At 45.0% G+C, this 19125-nt stretch overlaps 1 protein-coding gene across 9 annotated transcripts in view; it reads right to left on the bottom strand.

Moving 5' to 3' along the window:
• Positions 1–19125, bottom strand: part of LOC135215440 (endophilin-A-like) — a 610297-nt gene that overhangs the window by 64039 nt on the left and 527133 nt on the right. The gene's annotated exons all lie outside the window — the stretch shown is intronic.

Here is a 19125-nt window from a genome sequence, read left to right as displayed (position 1 = left end):
GAAGTACAGTACAAATCAGATACTGGAAGCAGATCTAAGGAATATACTAATGAAACTTGTCAGTCAAAATGTATAGTTGGTAAAATTGATAATTCATGATAACATGTAGTTTAAATTATAGCACAACACTTAAACCTTACTAGAATACAGGCTTAATAATATCATGAAAGATGAGGAGAATGATAATTACAACAGATAGCACACATCATCATATGATAAAATGTGATGAATTAAATGAGCAGATTCTAGTTTACATTGATTTTCTGGTTTTGACAGTCAGTAAGTAACTGAGACCTTAGGTGTAATTTCAAAATTCATGAGTTTAAAATAAAAGACCTTAATATCTAGGGTACTTTTTCCATGTAGTCATGTAATACAGTATGTTAATCCAGTATACTTTTTAGATATGGAATATATTGTACACATACACAATCAAACATACAAACTTGCATGTCCAATTGCTCAGTACAATGCATGTCACATGTGTTGTTTCACTCTCATTATTATTAGCTAAGCTGCTACCTTCATTAGGATGGCATATTGCTACATGCCCACTGGTTCTAACATAAAAAGAAGTCCAGAAAAATGTATGAAAGCAATCAATAAACTACAAAGAGAAAACAAAGAATAAAGTCTATGATAAAATAATGAGGTCATGAAATGAGGCTCACATGAGCCAGTTCTACGAACACCAATTGCACCCAGTTTAAACTTCAAGAGTTCTCATAACTTAACTACATGACTACGATGACCATTCCATAATATGGTTCCAGATGGAGAAAACTTCTGGAAAACTATGCGATGTTAAAGCTCACTAACATACTGCAAGATTCTTGTCATTAACAGCTTATCTTGTGCATGATGGACAGTATAGTCTGGGTTAATCTGAATGCAAAGGATGACTAGATTCATGACGCATTTTACAAGGTGCACAGCATGAGTTATTGGAATGATGGTGCCACGGATTGATGGTAGATCTGGAATCAGAAATTTTTATACAAAATGCAAGTTAGCTGCAGAAGACCAAACTGTGGAACAATATTCAAAACTTGGCAGAAGAAAGGAGTAATAACATTTCCTCAGGATAGATAGATTTCCAAAATCCTTGCAAAACTGTCTTAATATTATGTATATTACCATTTCTGGGCTCAGCTCGTGTCGCCCTATGAAAGTATCCTTAATATCATTCTTTCTAGGTAAAATTAGCCTAAAATTACCAGAGAAAAACAAAATTAAGAAAATGTCAGTAAAACTGACTCGCTCACTCTTAAAAAGAAGTGTCGGTATGATATAGGGGCGAGTGTGGAACACTGCCACGAGATAAACACCAATTAGAACTTCCTTATCAGAATCCCCCCAAGAGAGAGCTGATACCAACGGGCGATGCAGCCTCTACTACTACTACTAGAGGACGCCACGGACAGCAGCGCCCCTAGCGGACATCCTTAATTTTTAGCGCTAGCAACAAGTCGCCATTTTCTTGTGCTCGTGCTTTATTGGATTTTATCCGTACTATTTACGATGGAACGCTCTGCAATTGCCACGGCTAAGTTAAGTAACTCATAAGTAATATTTTACCACAGTTTTATCTTCCGGGTACCAGTATTTTCCTCTTAATAGGTCATATACGGTTCCCCGGTTGTCTCGTGGCGGCCATGCCGCCTCGTAAGAATTCCCGGTCCTCCATACTGGGACTTCTTATACTTATGGGCTTACTTTATCACGTTCATTGTTTTACATCGAGTTTTAGCTAGTTCAGCCCTCCTACCATTCTCTTAGCTTGGTAATTAGGGCTATTATTATTTTCTGGCCCAGCATCCCGGCTCTTGCTCTACATCGGCTATCGCTGGCTCCGAGTAGGCTTCTGTTTCTTGGAACAGTCTGCCTCCTCCTGGGCTTCTTTCTCTTTTACTAAAAGTGTCTCTTCCACCTTTCGATGTATATATATTTTATTTAGGGTGTTAGGCTAGCCTAGGTGCTTGTTCCGTGTATTGGTACAGCTTGGTTCACGTGGCCCTATCACGGTTGTGTTGCTCGCGGCCTAGGCCACTTGCGGTCACGTGTTCCATAGCACCTTACCCTTCCCCTTCCCTCCCTTTCTGATATAGGGAGGAGCTGGGGGAACCCTTGGTTGTTACGACAACCTCTATCGCCTTCTCTCATCCTTTCGGAGGTGTCTAGGGGTTCCTCCCAGCGAGGGGTATAGGGCGACCACTATGAGGTACCGGGTCTCCATGCGGGTAGTTGGTGAGGCGGGGAGGAGTAGGCCATCCCTCCCTCCTTTCTCGCTCCCGCCGTGTTTCGCCGAGACCTTTCTCCCCCCCTCCCCAGTTGCTCAGTCACCTCCCTTACGATACGAAAGGAGCCTTCCGTCGCAGCCGGGGCACCTTTGGTTTTAGGTTACTGGCTCCGCTAGCGGATGGGGTGGGTACTACGAGTGGTCGGTTGCTTGCCTACTATATCCTTATATCTCTCCCCCGCTACCGGAAAGGAGCTTACCCCTTACCTACGCACTCTTCTAGTAGACGGGCGGAGAGAGGTTGTTTTTTATTGTTATTTTAAGGATATACCCTAATTATACATTATTTTACAATGAATTGTGTGTTATTTTTATTATTTTTATCAACCATCCCCGCCATTTTCCGTTGTGGTTTCCATTACCACCACTCCTAGTTGGTTGCTTTTTGTGCTTCCGCCATCAGCGGAGCCATAGCCTAGATACCAACCTAGTTACCACAGGTGTTTTGGCGGGGCTCTGGTTTAATCTAACTTTATCGCTCCGGCACCAGCGGAGCATATGTTAGGCTGTAAGTGTTTACTTGGTACTCATGTACTTTTTCACTTACAGGCTACCAACTGCCAGGTCCCAGCGTGTAACGCGACGCTGTTCGACCCCTGTGGACACGATGAATGCAGGTCTCACGCCCCCTGTGCCACGTCGTTCAACGAGACGATCGTCTGGCACCCTGAAGCCTGCGCCATCTGCTACGACCTGGTCGGTCAGCTGGGAGATGGGGTAAGTCAATTATAGGCTTACTTATTATTTTACTAACAACTTCTAGTCGTAAGTTTGTTAACCCCGTTCCACAATTGGCAGCTAATCTCACCTTTCCTTCAGGCTAGCGGTGTGAGGGAAGTCGCCCTCGCCACCCTGAAAGCGTGGGTGGGCGGCTTCGGGAAGAACGCCGCCAAGGGCCAGCCCTACATTTTAGACAGGAAGCTGGCCGTCCAGATCTTCCCCGCGGGCAAGTCAACGGGCTACGTTGATCCCTTGTCCGCTGCCCCGCTGATAGCCTCCATCCAGCAAGACCTCCAGCAGTCATTTGGAGTCGTAGCCTCCCAGGAGTCGGTCCCGGACGTCGCTGCCCTGGACCTTAACCTTGAGCCGATGGCGGTAGGTGGGGAGGATTTGTTGGTTGAGGTAGGTACGTCGGGCGCCCAAGGTCTTTCCTTGGGCGCTCCTGGATCTTCTCCTGTCCCCTCTTCTTCCGCTTCATTCCAAGGCTTTGCGGGATCTGAGATCCCTATTCGCTCTCCCGCTCTCTCTGTACCTCCTAAGGAGAAGGGAAAAAAGAAGAGAAACCGAAGACGCTAGCTAAGTCGACTTCTAGGAAGTCGTCTTCGTCTTCTTCGGCTAGGAAGTCGTCGACTTCCTATGCCGATGCGGTGAAGGCAAAGCCGAGCTCTTCTCAATCAAAGAGCTCCAGAAGCAAGGCTTCGAAGGAGAAGGCTCGCGCTCCCGCCGAGTCACTGCCTTCCCCCGCCTCCACTGCTTCCACTCCGGCTATGCCGGTAGGGGTAGCAAGCACCAGCACCTTTGATCCCTCTACTTTCTCAGCAGGGGTGATGGAACAGGTGGGCGTGCTAGTAGGCTCACAGATCTCCGCACTGGGAACGCGGTTCGAACAGATGTTTGCGCAACTATCAAACAGTCTGTCTCAATCTGGACAATCTATTCAGGATCTCTCTAACAGAATGAGAGAGAATGAGGACCGAGTAGCTGGGCTAGCTCAGGTTCCTCCCCCAGTCTCCCCAGCATCTAGCACGGGGATTCTTCAACTCCCGTCATATGACTCCTTGCCAGCTTTCTCTATGGAGAACCCATGGAGAGTAGCTGCCTACGCTCCATTCAAGGACGGAATGATCTCTATCTCGGAGTGTGGAACTCGAAGGATTGAGGACTTCGAGTTCTACCCTCCGGGTCTGACGCAGCCTTTCATCGGGTATGCTAGGCTGACGCCAACGGCTCTGACGAGAGAAGACAAAATCTCTAAGGAGTCAGTCCTTTATAGTAGAGATCACGCACAGCGGGAATGGGTTCACTGCCTTGAGGACTGGGAGTGTACTAACACCAAACTCCAGGCCTACAAGAGCCCCTTCACTATTTTCGCGACGGAAGAGGAGGTTTCTCTTCCGTTCGCCACGAAATTAGTGGAGAAGTCCCTTCAGGCAGTCCTCAAGGATGAGCCCATTCCACAGTTGAGGGAGGCGGAGTCTACTTCTCCGCTCTTCCCGGCCTTCGGAGAATTGTGGGAAAACTTGCCAGCCACGTTCACGCTGGGTAAACTCAAACCGGACTGCGCTATGGACCAGTTCGGTGAGAAATTACCTAGGCTGCCGGATTCCCTAATCCAGGCAGAGTTCGATGCGCGAACTAGGTTTGGCAGGTCCCTCAATTCCCTCATCATCACAGAAATGGCTGCTCTTTCTTACGCTACGGAACCGCTGTTCAAGATTCTGGCGAAATCTCAGTTTCAGACGGTTCTAACGGACGCTTTCGACTTCTTCCAGGCTAGGAGGAACTGCCGGAAGCATGTCTTGCAAGAGTGCACTATCAGGCATGAGCCTAATAGACTCTTGGCTGCTAGCATGTGGGGAGCGGATCTCTTCCCAGAGTCCGCGGTGAACGAGGTACACCACGAAGCTGCTAGACTCAACCAGAGCCTTAGAGCTAGGTGGGGTATTTCCTCAAAGAGGAAACAGGAATCCGTTCCCACTGCTGGCAAGAAACCAAAGAAGGCTGGTAAGAGGTTCCAGCCATATAAAAACTCCAACAACAGCAGCAATTTGTGCAGGCAGTCCCAGTTACCCAACAGGGACAACCTTCACCTCTAAGCAGAACCACCTAATCTCGCCAGCCTTCAACCCTGCATATGAGGCTCAAGGCTACTCTCAACCGAGAGGTAGAGCGAGAGGTTACTTTCGTCAGCGTGGCGCAGGAAGGGGTACGAGGAGTAGACAGTTTCAGAGGAGGGCGTGGTGGCCAACCCCGCCCATCAGCAATGAGGCTCCCCAGGTAGGAGGGAGGCTGTTCCTCTTCCGCCACAGGTGGGGGTTCAGCAATTGGGCACAGAGCATAGTGTCCAAAGGATTAGGCTGGAGTTGGATCAAAGATCCTCCTCCAATCAAATCATTTCATCAGATACCGTCAAAGGAATTGATAGATTACGCGGAAGAACTCCTTCAGAAAGGAGCTATTGCGAGAGTCAAACATCTAAAATTTCAAGGGCGCTTATTCAGCGTGCCAGAAAGGCTCAACAAAAAGAAGGGTAATCTTAGACTTGTCAAAGCTAAACTCTTTCATTCGCTGCGACAAGTTCAAGATGCTTACCCTCTCGCAAGTAAGGACCTTACTTCCGCGTGGAGCCGTCACATGCTCCATCGATCTTACAGACGCATACTATCATATCCCTATAGCCAGACACTTCCGCCCATTCCTAGGATTCAGGCTAGGAAATCAAACATTCTCATTCAAAGTGATGCCCTTCGGTCTGAATGTAGCCCCCAGGGTATTCACAAAGATAGCAGAAGTGGTTGTACAACAATTGAGAGCTCAGGGAATCATGGTAGCGGCATACCTCGACGATTGGTTGATCTGGGCACCAACAGTCGAGGAATGTCTCGAAGCTACCAAAAAGGTAGTTCACTTTCTGGAACATCTGGGGTTCCAGATAAACAAAACGAAATCCAGACTTACTCCGGAATCTCGTTTTCAGTGGCTAGGAATCCAATGGGATCTGTCTTCCCACAATCTATCAATTCCAGTGGTCAAACGGAAGGAAATAGCAAAATCTGTCAGACAATTTCTCAAATGCAAACAAACGTCAAGAAGAAACCAGGAGAGAATCCTAGGGTCTCTTCAGTTTGCTTCGGTAACAGATATCCTTCTGAAAGCAAGGCTGAAAGATATAAATCGAATTTGGCGGTCAAGAGCAAACTCCAAATATCGAGACAAGTTGTCAGTAATTCCACAGATCCTCCGCAACCAACTACGGCCTTGGTCAAAAGTAAAGAACTTAGCCAAGAAAGTACCCCTTCAATATCCCCTCCCAGTGTTAACTATTCACACGGATGCGTCCCTGTCCGGGTGGGGGGGATACTCTCAGTTCAAACAGGTTCAGGGGACTTGGTCAGTTCAATTTCGCCAGCTCCACATAAACGTGTTGGAAGCAATGGCAGTTTTTCTTACTCTGAAGAGACTACTTCCCCCGAAGAAGTCTCATCTAAGGCTAGTTTTGGACAGTGCAGTGGTAGTTCATTGCATCAACAGAGGAGGGTCCAAATCCAAGCATGTGAACCATGTCATGATAGCCATCTTTGCATTAGCAAACAAACACAAATGGCATCTGTCTGCCACTCACCTGGCAGGAGTAAGAAATGTGATAGCAGACGCCCTGTCCCGGTCAGTTCCTCTGGAATCAGAGTGGTCTCTGGACGTCGGGTCATTCCAGTGGGTAAGCCGGAGAGTCCCAGGTCTCCAAGTGGATCTCTTCGCCTCACAAGCGAACCACAAGCTCCCTTGCTATGTGGCCCCCAACCTGGACCCTCTGGCTTATGCCACGGACGCCCTGTCGTTGGATTGGAATCAGTGGAGGAGAATTTATGTTTTTCCTCCAGTGAATCTTCTCTTGAAAGTCCTAGACAAACTAAGGTCTTTCAGAGGGATGGTAGCTCTGATTGCACCGGACTGGCCCAAGAGAAACTGGTATCCTCTTCTTTTGGAATTGGGTCTCCGACCTCAACGGATCCCCAATCCCAAACTGTCACAATCAGTACAAATGAGGACTGTGTTCGCTTCCTCAGGAACTCTCCAGACCCTAACTTTATGGACTTCATGAAGTTTGCGGCTAATAAAGATGCTGACATTGATCCACAGAATATTCTCTTCCTAGAATCAGATAAGAGAGAGTCAACCATTAGACCAATTGACTCAGCTGTTAAAAAGTTAGCATCTTTCTTGAGAGAATCGAACACTACAACCATGACAGTTAATTTGGCTATACCTTCCTTTTTCAGATCCTTGTTTGAAAAAGGTTAGCAGCTAGCACGATTACCACTCATAAATCGGCTTTGAAGAAAATCTTTCAAGTAGGTTTTCAGATAGATTTGACTGAATCTTATTTCACATCTATCCCTAAAGCCTGTGCTAGACTTAGACCTTCTCAGAGGCCTACTACTGTTTCATGGTTCTTAAATGATGTCCTCAAACTGGCTTCAGATACTGACAACTCATCTTGTACATTCATAATGCTCCTGAGGAAGACATTATTCTTACTAAGCCTAGTCCTTCAGGAGGCTAGGTAATTTCAGAACTGTCGGCTCTATCCAGGGATGCGGGTCATGTGGAATTCCTCCCATCAGGAGAAGTTCTACTTGCTCCGGATCGTAGCTTTTTAGCCAAAAATGAAGATCCTCTTGCAAGGTGGGCCCCTTGGAAGGTTATCCCACTTCCACAGGATCCTTCTCTCTGCCCAGTATCAACTCTTAGAGCCTTTCTATCTCGTACTTCTTCTAGATCCTCAGGTGCTCTCTTCATGAGAGAAAAAGGTGGTACTTTATCAGTTAAAGGCATTAGACAGCAAATCCTTTACTTCATTAAACAAGCCAACCCTGAGTCATTCCCAAAAGCTCATGATATCAGGGGAGTAGCCACCTCAATTAATTATTTCCAACATATGAACTTTGAGGATCTTAGAAAGTATACTGGATGGAAATCCCCGACAGTCTTTAAACGGCATTATTTAAAGTCCTTGGAATCTTTAAAGTTTTCAGCAGTAGCAGCGGGAAATATAGTTTCCCCTGATACTGTGTAGTAGTTGTAGTTTAGATCCAGGTCTCCTTTCTACCTACATCAGCCAACATGCCTCACCCTATCGTCAGGCTATTCAAACATCATAGCCTTAGCCGTTGTATCATATAGTGGATTGTCCCTTATTTCTTGCTAGGGACATCCACTCTTGTACTGATAATGTATTCTTCAGTGTAGCCTACCTTATTTTTTATGCTAGGGTAGGACACAATATGTTTGTATATATTCACTGTTTTATATTTATGATAAACTTCAGTCACAATGTGTTTGTATATATTTTGGAATATTTATATTGATGATGGATTTCAGTGTACCTACCCTTATTTTTATGCTAGGGTAGGACACATGAGTTTGTATATTTTACAATTTTGTTAAGTAAATCCCCTTTTTCCTTATTTTACATGCATCTCTGTAATTTACTGTAATTACTATTTAAGTACTTTAAGTTTTCTAACATTCTATTATTTTTGTTTAATATAAGTTAGTTTAAGTGCTTAATCTGTATGCTGTAATTGATTTACTTATATTATATCCATCATTTTAAACTGTTTTTCATTGTTCCCTTTTTTCCCATCTTGTCTGTTTCTCTGGTACTCTTTCATAGGCCGACACGAGCTGAGCCCAGAAAAGGGATTTTGACGAAGGAAAAATCTATTTCTGGGTGATTGGCTCGTGTCGCCCTATGAAACCCCCCTTTTTTTATGGTTTGCTTTCCCCCCCTTGCAGGACAAGATGTATTTAACTGTTTTAATTAAGGATGACCGCTAGGGGCGCTGCTGTCCGTGGCGTCCTCTAGTAGTAGTAGTAGAGGCTGCATCGCCCGTTGGTATCAGCTCTCTCTTGGGGGGATTCTGATAAGGAAGTTCTAATTGGTGTTTATCTCGTGGCAGTGTTACACACACCTCGCCCTATACATACCGACACTTCTTTTTAAGAGTGAGCGAGTCAGTTTTACTGACATTTTCTTAATTTTGTTTTTCTCTGGTAATTTTAGGCTAATTTTACCTAGAAAGAATGATATTAAGGATACTTTCATAGGGCGACACGAGCCAATCACCCAGAAATAGATTTTTCCTTCGTCAAAATCCCTTTTTTGTGTAACTGATGAAACTGAAGAAGAAATACCTTACACTAGAAGTCTTACTCTCAAGTGAATATATAATAAAAAATGACACTTAGAAATTTTGGACAAGTTGCTTGTAGTCTTAATAAATCATTGCTAATGAAAAGATGTGTGATGGGGCATACTGTAGAATATGTATACTATATGAACCTATTTTCAAGATTTCCTAGCACTGCCAATAACTTATTCTTTTTCATCTACCATACACTAATTGGAATCATTGCATTTCTATTACAAGATTAAATCTGACATTAATGATTCCCTTTGTAGTAGGTAAATATGTATATGAATGCATAATTTAATAATAATTATTAACACTAGATTTTTCTTTCGACTGAAAACTTCACTTTTCTATCTTAATCTAAGGAAGAATAAGTACACAGTAGTAAAGTGGACCCCGTATTCGCGTTCTCGGCACTCAAGCATTCGAGATTTCTCTATGGACCATATCTACCTATTATTCAAGGAAAATTTCAGTATGTATTCGCAGTATTTTTCTATGAGAAATATCCACAAATTCATGCTTTTTTATGAATTTCATCATAAAATGCACTTTTTGTGATAAAACTATTAAAAAAACTAGGTATAAACATTTTTAGTGGGATTTTCTTGAGCTTCAACTAACAAAATAGGCAGTTTTAAGCATTTTTATTGGGGTTTCAACTATTTGCAGATTCTAGCCATTTATTGGGGGGTTCTAGTATGCATCCCCGCGGATTCTAGCTATTTGTGGCGGGGGGGGGGGGGTGGGGGGGGGGGGGGGGGGGGGTCGGGGGTCTGGCACTCATCCCTCGTGAATACGGGGCGAACACTGTACTCATAAACATGATATTATGTTACAATAAAGTTTTGTACATACTTACCTGGCAGATATATACTTAGCTATAGACTCTGTCGTCACGACAGAAATTCAAATTTCACGGCACATGCTTACAGGTGGGTCAGGTGACCTACCGCCCTGCCGCTGGGTGACAGGACTTGGAACCATTCCCGTTTTCTAATCAGATTTTCTCCCATCTGTCTCCTGAGGGGAGGCTGGGTGGGCACTGTAATTGTATATATCTGCCAGGTAAGTATGTACAAAACTTTATTGTAACATAACAATATCATTTTTGTACATTCAACTTCCCTGTCAGATATATACTTAGCTGATTCACACCATTGGTGGAGGGTAAGAGACAGCTAACTACTGAAATAGACAGGTAAACAACATACATTGTAGGTATATATAAACCTTGGTTCCTACCTGATTAGGCAGAAGACTTTTTGACTACTGCCCAGGAGTCTGCTTCGCCTCAAGAGACCTCAGCGAGGTAGTGACCTCATGCTAAGAGTTCTTGTTAGTCTACCGATGGGGTCTTATCTGCTTACTCGATAGAGCTGAAGGATTTTGTCAATGGGTGCTAATCCGCTAACATGACAAATACCTTTGCCTAATGGCAATAAAGGAACACAACACCGATCCCGATCACTTGATCCCAACACCGGGGTTAGTACTACGATTGAAAGGAGATATCCTCGACCTCCTTCCAAGCAACCCTAAAACTCAATACCACAATTAAAAAACACAACTAAATTTAAGGATCAGTATCAGCTCCCTTTCCCAGCACCGAATCCGCAGATACGTACGGACCGAGAGAAAAACATTTCTCGTATGTTACCTTGACGTCCTTCAGGTAATGAGAAGCAAATACAGAGTTGCATCTCCAGTAAGTTGCTTCCAATATGTCTTTCATAGACATGTTTCTATGAAAGGACAAGGATGTAGCAATGGCTCGCACCTCATGAGCCTTTACTCTGAGCATTCTGAAGGAGTCATCTGAGCATTACTCATGTGCCTCGGATATCACGTTTCTGACGAAGAAGGCTAACACGTTCTTAGACATAGGTCTCTTCGGGTCCCTCACTGCACACCAGAGACTTTGCTGACAACCCTTGAGTTGTTCCTTCTTACGAAGGTAAAACTTAAGCGCCCTGACTGGGCAAAGGGACCTTTCTATCTCTCTCCCCACCAGATTAGAGAGCCCTTATACCTCAAAGCTCCTGGGCCAGGGCTTGGAAGGGTTTTCGTTCTTAGCCAGAAACAAGGTCTGGAAAGAACATACAGCTGAGTCTCCTTTAAAGCCTACGTGAGAGTCCAATGCATGGAGTTCGCTAGTTCTCTTTGCAGTAGCGAGGGCCAAAAGGAAAATACATTTCCTCGTGATATCTCTGAACAAGGCACGATGAGGTGGTTCAAATTTGTCCGTGGTTAGGAATTTAAGAACCACATCAAGATTCCAGCTAGGAGTACGAGGAGTTGTCGACTTGGAAGTCTCGAACGACTTTATAAGGTCATGTAGATCTTTGTTCTCCGCTATTTCTAGTCCCCTATTCCTAAAAACAGCGGATAACATACTCCTGTATCCCTTGATAGTGGATACTGCTAGTTTCGATTTTTCTCTAAGAAAGAGAAGGAAATCGGCAATGTTGGTCACAGAGGTATTGGAGGAGGACAGCTTCTTCGTTCTACACCATCTCCTAAAGACTTCCCACTTCGACTGGTAAACCCGCAGGGTTGATGTCCTGCGGGCTCTAGCGATAGCGCTGGCAGCTTTTCGCGAAAAGCCTCTCGCTCTGACGAGTCTTTCGATAGTCGAAAGGCAGTCAGGGAGAGAGCGGGGAGGTTTTTGTGAAACCTCTCGAAGTGGGGTTGTCTGAGCAGATCTGTTCTGTACGGAAGAGATCTGGGGAAGTCCACCGTCCATTCCAGTACCTCTGTGAACCAGTCTTGAGCGGGCCAAAAGGGGGCGATGAGTGCAAGTCTCGTTCCCTTTGAGGCCGCGAACTTTCTTAGCACTTCCCCCAGAAGTTTGAATGGGGGAAAGGTGTAGGCGTCTATGCCCGTCCAATCCAGGAGAAGGGCATCGGTCGCAATAGCTCTGGGGTCTTCCACTAGAGAGCAGAAGTTGTCTATTCTCTTTGAGAGGAACGTGGCAAACAGGTCGATTTGAGGTTTTCCCCAAAGGGACCAGAGACTTTGACAGACTTCTGAGTGGAGGGTCCACTCTGTGTGAAGGACCTGGTTCTGCCTGCTCAGTCTGTCTGCTCGAATGTTCTTCGTTCCTTGAATGAACCTTGTGAGGAGAACAATGCCTCATTCCTCCGCCCATATTAAAAGGTTTCTTGCTAGTTCGTATAGCGAGAAAGAGTGGGTCCTCCCCTGTTTTCGAATATAGGCCAGAGGCGTGGTGGTGTCCGAATTGACCTGGATCACCAAGCCTCTGACCTCTGATTCGAAGAACTTTAGGGCAAGGTGTACTGCCAAAAGTTCCTTGGAGTTTATGTATCAGGACATCTGTTCCCTTGTCCAGGTGCCTGACACTTCCTTCGTTCCCAAAGTGGCTCCCCATCCCGACTCCGATGTGTCGGAGAACAACAGTCGGAGGGGGTTCTGAACTGCAAGAGACAAGCCCTCGTTCCTCATGAGAGGGGTCAACCACCAAGCTAGATGATGTTTGACGTCCAGGGGAATCTTGATTACGTCGGACAGATGTCCTGTTTTCCATCTCCAAACTCTTTTCAAGAAGAATTGAAGGGGACGAAGGTGAAGCCTCCCTAGGGAAAAGAACTGCTCTAGTGAGGAAAGGGTCCCAAGAAGGATTAGCCATTCCCTCGCCGAGCATTGTTCTTTCCCTAAGAAGGTCAAGACTTTTTGAAAGCCTCGTACAAGTCTTTCTTGTGAAGGAAAAACTCAAAAACCCCGAGAATCCATCTGAATCCCCAGATAGATCAGATTCTGGCTGGGGATCATCTGGGACTTCTCGAGGTTGACGAGCAATCCGAGAGACCTTATGAGGTCTAGAGTTACTGCCAAGTCCTCCAAACACTGGCTTTTTGACTTGGCCCTGATTAGCCAATTGTCCAAGTAGAGGGAGATGTTGACTCCCTTCAAATGAAGCCAACGAGCTACATTCCTCATCAGAGTTGTAAATATCCAAGGAGCCGTAGACAGGCCGAAGCACAGAGCCCTGAATTGGAAGATCCTGCCCTGGACCATAAACCAAAGGTATTTCCTCGACGCAGGGTAAATAGGTACGTGGAAATACGCGTCCTGTAGATCCAGAGAGACCATCCAATCTCCAGGACGCAGAGCCGAAAGAACCGAAGCTGTTGTCTCCATGGAGAATTTTGTTTTCTCTATGAACCGGTTCAAGGCGCTCACGTCCAACACAGGTCTCCACCCCCCTGATGCCTTCGGTACCAGGAACAGGCGATTGTAAAAGCCTAGGGAGTGTGGATCCTGAACTAACTCAATGGCCTCTTTGGTCCACATCTGGTCCAAAAGACTTAAGAGCATAGCTCTCAGGGCAGGATCCTTGTACCTCGCGGACAGCTCCCTCGGGATCGAAGTAAGGGGAGGACTGTCCCTGAAGGGGATTAGATATCCCTTCCTCAGAACAGAGAGAGACCAAGGGTCTGCTTCTCTCAAGGCCCAGGCTTCTGCGTACTCCAGGAGCCTGGCGTCTACAGGTGGATGGAGGACTTGAGAGTCATTTGCCTTTCTTAAAAGGCCGAAAGGCTGATCTTCCTCGTTTCTAAGAGCCTCTTCTTCTCGATAGGGGACCAGTAGAAGGGCCTCCTCAAAAGGGCGGCTGAGGAGCACGAGGTTGCTTCTTGGTGATCGGTACAGCAGGACGGTTCTTCTTGGCCGACTGTGCCAGAAGATCCTGAGTCGCCTTCTCAGTCAGCGAGTGAGAAATATCTCTCACTAACTGAGAAGGGAACAGCTGGTCAGACAGTGGGGCGAAGAGTAGAGAAGATCTTTGTACAGGAGAGACGGATTTAGCCAGTAGAGAACTAAAAACCGACCTCTTCTTTACAATGCCCGTCCCGAAGAGGGAGGCAACCTCACTAGAACCATCTTGGACTGCCTTGTCCACGCAAGACAAAATCCTGTGAAGAATTTCGGGGCTAAGAAAATCAGGGTCCTGTGTTTTCTTAGCCAAAACCCCAAGGGACCAGTCCAGGAAGTTAAAAACTTCTAATATGTGGAACAGTCCCTTGAGGAGATGGTCTAGATCCGAAATTCCCCATATGGATTTGGCAGAAGACAAGGCGTGCCTTCTCGAGGCGTCAACTAAACTTGAGAAGTCTGCCTCAGATGACTAAGGGAGAGTCAGACCCATGGTCTCCCCCGTTTCGTACCATATGCCTCTTCTCCCGGAAAGTCTGGAGGGAGGGCATACAAAACAAGTCTTTCCTGCTTCCCTCTTAGAGGAAAGCCAGGATCCAAGGGATTGAAGGGCCTTCTTCATCGATATAGCTGGGCGCATTTTGAGGAAGGAAGAAGACTTAGCGGCCTTGGTGCTTGAAAAAAGTGACCGTGGAGAGGGGGGAGCTGCAGGAGTTAGAGAGTCCCCGAACTCTTGAAGTAAAAGCCCCGCTAAAGTCTCATAATCAGAAAGAGTTGTGTTCACTGGAGGTTCTTCATCAGACACATCCTCAGGTTCTAAATCTTCCTTGGAGTGTGTAGAACGCTCCATTGAAGGAGAACGTTCCGAATGAGTCCTTCGATCTAGCACAGAGGGGCTTGGAGTAGGCGAAAGGCTGTGCACACGTGCAGTTTCAGGAGAAGACGGCCGGGCCTTGGCAGACTCCTTACGTAAAGGAGGAGTTCGAAAAACAAGAGCCTGAACGTCAATATGATCCTTTACTAAAACGTCAGAAGAAGGGCGAAGTCCAGAAGACGAAAAGTGTCTGCCTGGCGTCAATATCCTTGTGGAAGAAACTTCCCGTCTGGAGGGCGCCTAGAGTCTGGTTGGCGCTTAGAGCTTGAGTGGCGCCTCGTGGCTGGAAGGAGCCTCGCGCCTGGAAGAAGTCACTGATCTGGAAGGAGCCTTGCTCCTGGAAAGAGTTAAGTCACTGGCAAGAGTCTCGCGCCTGGCTGGAGTATTGAGCCTGGGAGGCGAAGAGCTCTTGGAAGGATCGTAGATCCTGGAAGGAGCCTGGAGCCCTGCGAGCGCCTCGCGCCTGGAAAGCGCCTCGAGCCTGGCTGGCACCTCGCATCTGGCTGGCGCCACAAGGCTGACTGGGGAACAGGCTGCATCGTGTCCGCATGAGGAGACGTGGCTGTGAGGAGCTGAGCGGCTGGACAAAGGATCGAGTCCGGTGCGGGGAAGACGCTTGGACAGATCCACGTCTCGTGTCCACTTCGTGCTCGGAAGCAGAGGAGTGCTCGGTCGCTAAGCGTTCCCGAGCCTCATGTTTCTGAGCGGAAGAGCATGAAGCTGAGAGGTCGTAGGACCTCTTCAGAGAGCGAGCTGGCGAGGGGATCTTGGAGCAAGGGAACTCCACGCGGAGAGAGGATCTCTTGATAGGGAGAGACAAGTCTTTCCTACGACGAGGATCCTTAGAAAGCGCCCCAACCAGCGAAGAGATCTGCTCTTGCAGGTTCAAGAGGATCTTGGAGGTAGCTACATCCCTCTCCTTGTCCGAAGGAGGGGAAGGAGGCCTGGATGAAGCTGGGGACTCCCATCCAAAAGAGGGCGAAAACAGGGCTTTCTTGGCTCTCTTGGCGCTCTTACTATCCATCATAGGATCTTCTGGGAAGCGCTCGGGGCTAGAATCTAGCGCAGGAGCTTTCCAGCTCCTCTTCAAGGGACGAGATTGCTCGGAAGAGCTCCATCCGCGCCTGGAGGGCGATGACTCGGAGGACGAGAAGCACTCATGGAGGATGCTTTTTCGATAGCTGTCCTTGGCAGTCTGGGACACCACAGATCCTGCCGAGGGGACGCCTGATCGGTGGGGATCCTCAACAACCTCGGTAAGGCTTTCGACATTCCTTCTCCTCTGGGCCTGGGAGCTTGGAAGAGGTCTAGGCCTGGGAGCGTTGTAGAGCTGATAAGACGCACCCTCCACTGCACTGGGGACACAAATATCACTGTCCACTGCACTATTCACAGCACTGTGCTTACCTTCAAACTCTGCCATCTTAAGCTCCATTCGCTTAAGGGCAGCCTTGAGACCTGCGATTTCCGTAGACAAATCTGCAGGTTCTGTAAAAGGAGAAGGGGCTAATACCGAGGGAGAGGGTGCAATCATTACATCAGGGATAGGAGCTACCATCTTGGAAAAAGACTCATTAGACCGAGACCTACTCAAGCTTCTGGAGGAAGCTTTCCTGACTCTATCCCTCTCTAACTTCCTTAAGTAGGAAGTTGAGACTTCCACTCCTCTACACTCATATTCTCGCATTCCTTACAGGTGTTAGAAATAGAACATTCAACATTCTTACACCTCTTACATACAGAGTGAGGGTCTACCGAAGCTTTCGGCAGTCTGACATTACACCCTTCATTCACACAAGTTCTAAATGCATAAGGAGAATCAGACATCTTAAAGAATTAGTCAAAACCAAGATCAAGAAACAGTCCACTAAAGCGTATGCCAAACCAACAATCCAGTACGTCACCAAATAAGACAGTCAAGCAGATTGAAGGCGATGAAAATTGAAATTCAGTCAGAGGAACCAACAACGATGTTGATGGTACCGGCGACAGAGAAAATCTGATTAGAAAACGGGAATGGTTCCAAGTCCTGTCACCCAGCGGCAGGGCGGTAGGTCACCTGACCCACCTGTAAGTGTGTGCCGCGAAATTTGAATTTCTGTCGTGACGACGGAGTCTATAGTTAAGTATATATCTGACAGGGAAGTTGAATGTACAAAAATAAAGATTAAGTATGGAGGCAATTTCTCAAACTGCAATTATACTGTCTTACTTATGTGAAACCTTAATTTAGTAATCACATAAAGGAAAAATTACAACTACATCACTGTATTCACCAATTAAAAGCTTGGAAATCTAATAAGTAGATTATCTAAAAAATGTGGATGACTGACAAAATTCCTTCAAAGAATTAGTACAATACTTTTAATAGACTGAAATCAATACAGTAGAATCCCCCGTATTCGCAGGGGATGAATACCAGACGTACACCACAAATGGCTAAAATCCACAAATACATTTTTTTAAAACCCTTTTATAAAAATGCCTAGAACTGCCTATTTTGTTCAAACACAAGAAAAATACCTTAAAATGCTTATAGTACCTGAATATTTTAATAGTTTTATCACAAAAAGTGCATTTAGTCATAAAACTGATATGAAATTACAGTAACTAGTGAATATTTCTTAGTGAAAAATACCCCGCATAGGCAAATTTTCTGCGAATAATGGGTAGATATGATCCACAGAGAAACCTGCAAATACCCAAGTCCACAACTCTTGAGAACATGAATACGGGGAGTCCGCTGTATTCATAAAAAATGTTTTAATGTTAATATCACTGCAATCTATGTGCATAATTATGACAGTAAATTCCCAGTACTATCTACAATCAATAAATCGATCTAATTCAGAGATACACTTGGATTAATTTCATGGTCGCATTCCTTTTAAAAAGTACTGTACTATGTACAATAATTTAAAAAGTTGATATGTTTTATTATCATAAGAGAACATATCAATAAACACAGCTTCATCACCAACTGTATGGTAAGAGCTACTTTAAGTATACAACTAATTACGTATTGTATGGCCTAAAAGTCTCTACTTTCATTAATAATAAGAGCATACATCTGTCAAGAATTTTTTATACAAATAATTATAGACTTAATAATTATATTATTTCCACTACTGAAGTTTAAAAACAAAACAATTTACTCATTTACAATTCAATTGGAATAACGACATGTACTTAAAAAGAACGAGTATCAATGACAAAAATTTGTTTCAACATATTGAAAATAAAATCTAAAATCTAACTGATATGCTGTGATAACACTCAGTAATTAATAAAATGATAATTAACTACAGAAATCATTACAATTTTAATCTTTTAGGATACAGCAGAGCAAATAGGATCCTTCTGTCTTAGAACAATGCATTGATAGAATAGAGAAAAACCTTCATTCAAATAAGGATTACCTTTTTTACCCATATCCAACCTCCAAGATAAAATTGCACCTCAACTTAACAGACACTTTGGGGTCTGGCTTTCTGATAAGTAACAAAGTCTTTTAAGTAACCAAGACCTTAAAGGCAGTTCCTGGTTAACTGCAGTAAACGCCAACAAACCGCTTACCAATGCCGATCAACTGCCTACCAGCGCCAAAAATCTGGTTAACAATGTTATTAGCCAAATGTTGTGAGACCGAAACGCTGTTAACCAATGCTGCCGATAAACAGGAAATACCAATACACGTATTACTGCCAGCTCTTCAATATTTTTTAGATACCTTATGGACAACAGAAATTAAACATACAGATGCTCCTCTACTTACGAACTTTCATATAAAAACAACCGTGATCGAAAATCAAAATTTATTCAGAGCAATGCATTTGGTCATCCATAAGTTCAAACATTGTATTGCGTGCCTCGGCTTAGTTACAATTTCTGCTGCTATCCATGCCAAACAGCACAGTAGCTGACAACAATACTTCATTACACTGTCCCAGACTCCTGAGTCTACACAATAGGTTAAGATGTTATCTCTTGTGCTCCGATTTATTTGTGTGATTTTAGCATGAACTATTTAGAGCATCCATTGTCTATCATGGCTAATGGCAAGCAAAAACCAAGTGATGATAGTGGCAGTGGTAAAAAGCTATCTCAATGGAGACAAAAATGGCAATTAAAAAGAAATTAGGAAGTGGTGAAAAAACGGTTGACTTTGCACACTATATTATAATATGAATTAGCAGACTATTGGAACAAGTTTTAAGAACAAAGATAAAATTATGGGACACGTACATAGTGCTGTGCCAATGCAGTCAACAATTATAAGTGAAGGAAGAGGGTGGTAAAAGAAATGACAAAACTTTTGGGCATTTGAATGGAACACCAAAGACGAAGATGTGTACACCACTTAA

Source organism: Macrobrachium nipponense, chromosome 5 (genome assembly GCF_015104395.2).
Source record: "Macrobrachium nipponense isolate FS-2020 chromosome 5, ASM1510439v2, whole genome shotgun sequence".
NCBI classification, from domain to species: Eukaryota; Metazoa; Arthropoda; class Malacostraca; order Decapoda; family Palaemonidae; genus Macrobrachium; species Macrobrachium nipponense.
Note: the sequence above shows the minus strand (reverse complement) of the source record. Positions and strands in the feature narration are given on the sequence as shown.